Genomic DNA, 3,257 nt, shown 5'->3' on the forward strand with positions numbered 1-3,257 from the left:
GAAACTGATAGGTGGGGTGACCGTCCCATGGTTCCAAAGAGATTGGGTGGAAGCCTTGGAAATACAAGCTTGGAAATGCAAGCCCAATCCTTTAACCGGTAGATGCTAACTCATCCATTCTTAAGTCCTTCCTACCTTTGGTGGGGGTGAAAGAAATTTCAAAAGTAAGATGATGCATCACTTTAATCATCCTTCTAAAGTGAACTTGTAAATTAGCTTGGATTAGTTTGACTGTGCCAAACAGTGAAGGATTAAATTCTGGGAAACCAGGCTCGGGCTGAGGGCAGGTGGTTGGCTGAATCTGCAGACCATATGGCCTATTCTGTTTCCAAACATAAAATCCACTGGGCAGAATAAACACATCCATAAATTTAAAGTTTCTAACAAAACCTCAGCCAGCCTGGCTTTCTTCCTTTTCTTTTCTCTCCAGCTCTTTTACTTTTATCCTCTCTGCCTTTCTTTATTTGCATCAAGTCTCCTTCCAGCTCTAAATAGAAAGCATTTAAGGGGATTTGAAAATTAGCCCTTGGGCTATTTTATAATCCCTGCAGGAATCAGGCACTGCTGTGGGTGTGGGGCAGAGGAAGAGAGAGTGTGAACAGTGATTCAGTTATGAATCAGCAGCTTCTCCTCTTCATTGGGTCAATCAATCAATCAATCAAAGGAATTTATTGAGCACTCACTGTGTGCAGAACACTGTACTAAGAGGCAGAATCTCACTATCTCTGACCCCCTATTGTACCACTGGCACAATAGGCCTGCCTTTGGCATGGCAATCCTGAAAGAACAACAGTGACAAAGGGAAAATTTCCTGGTATTTGCAATGGGAGGAGGAAAATGGTCCTGAGGAAAGAGGCCTTTGCAAAGTGTTCTATACAGTTTCCTCACAAATGCTTGCCTATGACCCCGCATTATCTAGTAACAGTTAATCTGATCTCATGCTTAGCAGGATGCAGTAGACTTGAAAATCCTGGGTTAGGAAAATGTATAAAAAGATAATAAGTATGAAGAGCAGGAGAAATATTGTCCGTTTTTTCACTGGGCATGGAAATGAGGAGCTGGGATTATAAATAAATAAATAAATAAATTGTGGTATTTGTTAAGCGCTTACTCTGTGCAAAGCACTGTTCTAAGCGCTGGGGGATACAAGGTGATCAGGTTGTCCCACGTGGGGCTAACAGTTTTTTAATCCCCATTTGACAGATGAGGTAACGGAGGCACAGAGAAGTCAAGTGACTTGCCCAAGGTCACACAGCTGACTAGCAGCGGAGCCGGGATTAGAACCCATGACCTCTGACTTCCAATCCCATGCTCTTTCCACTGAGCCACGATTATGTGTCAGCAAGATGCTTGGGGACTATGGCCTAGTGGATAGAGCACGGGCCTGGGAGTCAGAAGGACCTGGGTTCTAATCCCGGCTGTGAAATGTGCCTGTTGTGTGACCTTGGGCAATTCACTTCACTTTTCTGTGCCTCAGTTATCTCATCTGTAAAGTGAGGATTAAGACTGTCAGTCCCATTTGGGACAGGGACTGTGTCCAAATGATTACTTCACATTTACTGCAGTGCTTAGTATAGTGCCTGGCACATAGTAAGTGCTTAACAAATGCCACAATTATTATTATTGTTATTGTGGTATTTGTTAAGTGCTTACTGTGTACTGTACTAAGTGCTGGAAAGAACTATCAGTCTATAAATCAATCATATTTATTCAGCACTTTCTGTGTGCAGAACATTGTATTAAGGCCTTGAGAGATAATAATATAAGACTTGGTAGACAAATTCCCTGCCCATAGTGAGCTTATAAGAACTGTCTCCATAAGGGAGTTTTGAAGCATTCAATTTCTTCTCCCTCTCTGAAAATGAATTGATCAAGCAATGGTGGTCATTGAGCACCTACTGTGCGCAGAGCACTGTATAAAGGCATCCTGGGAAGTTTCTAGCATGCTGTATCTGGGAGCACCAGGGTCAAGTATATTTTTGGAGAGTAATGTTTTGGAGCCTCTCAGGGTCGTACCTGGAGAGTTTCCAGTACTCTACCAGTCATGACTACAGGAGGGAGAGTCAAGCAGAGGCATACCCATTCCATTCCTAGCTTGGGCAGTGGCTAGTGAGTGGAAGGTAATCTGCTACAAGGAAAAGCTCACCTGTGTTGGGCAGCAGCAGCATGGGAGAGAGTCGAAGGCAGAGTCTCGTTTACTGCTTGGAAGAAGGCAATGGTAAACCAGTTCTGTATTTTGACCAAGAAAACTCTACGGATACACTACCAGAATGATTGCAAATGGAAGTGGGGCGTTCTGGGAGAGATGGCGTTGACAGCATAAGACAACAATGTTTCGGGGACAAATCCAATTTGGACTTAAGTTTGCATCGTGCGAAGCCACTTTTGGCTAAGCACCTCCCTTACTTGGGAGGGAATGATGTTGTACAGGTAGAACCATCACTTCTGGAGTCAGGAACCTCAGCAAACACAACATCAACAGAAAGCATTTTTTAGACTTCTTAGCACAGACTCCCTGTTTTCAAGGAGCTTAACACCTTGTGAGACAGACACCAAATGTATTACAGATAGCAGGAAGTAATGGAGATGAGAGACAAGCACATAAATACTCTGTGGGTGCACGAATACCCAAATGCTGACGAAGCTATTGGGGAAATATAGGTCATGCATATGAGATGAGCTAAGAAAGATCTCCTGGATGAGACATGATGTCAGAAGGGCCTTGAAGAAGGGGAAAGCATTTGCGAAGTAGCACGGCATAGAGGATACAGCACTGGTCTGGGAGTCAGAAGGCCATGTGTTCTAATACTGGCTCCACCACTTGTCTGCGGTGTGGCCTTGGGCAAGCCGCTTCACTTCTCTGTGCCTCAGTTACCTCATCTGTAAAATGGGGATTAAGACTGTAAGACGCAGGTGGGACAGAGACTGTGTCCAACCTGCTTTACTTGTAGCCACTCCATTGCTTAGTACAGTGCCTAACACATAGTAGACGCTTAACAAATACAACAATTACTATTATTATTTAAAATTAGGCTAGTAATGGCCAAAGTATGAAGGCATCTAAGCAAAAAAGCTTCAATAAAAATATATAGAAGATAAAAATTTCCAAGGTCTTACAAATCAGTTTGCCGATAATGTGGAGGTGACGTTCTTGCAAAACCCTTGTTAGGGAAAACACATAGAACTCACCCTGTGTCTGACACTGTATGCATGAGTGAAGAGCTCCACACTGGGCAGGGATAGTCTGACCTACCTAT

At 43.5% G+C, this 3,257-nt stretch overlaps 1 non-coding gene across 1 annotated transcript; it reads left to right on the forward strand.

Moving 5' to 3' along the window:
• Positions 1-1,998: 1,998 nt before the first annotated feature.
• On the forward strand, positions 1,999-2,136 carry LOC114815948. The gene has a single exon (XR_003763747.1). It is a non-coding gene; the product is annotated as a small nucleolar RNA SNORA7 (small nucleolar RNA).
• The last annotated feature ends 1,121 nt before the right edge of the window (positions 2,137-3,257 follow it).

The sequence above is a fragment of the Ornithorhynchus anatinus genome, chromosome 1 (assembly GCF_004115215.2).
Source record: "Ornithorhynchus anatinus isolate Pmale09 chromosome 1, mOrnAna1.pri.v4, whole genome shotgun sequence".
NCBI lineage: Eukaryota > Metazoa > Chordata > Mammalia > Monotremata > Ornithorhynchidae > Ornithorhynchus > Ornithorhynchus anatinus.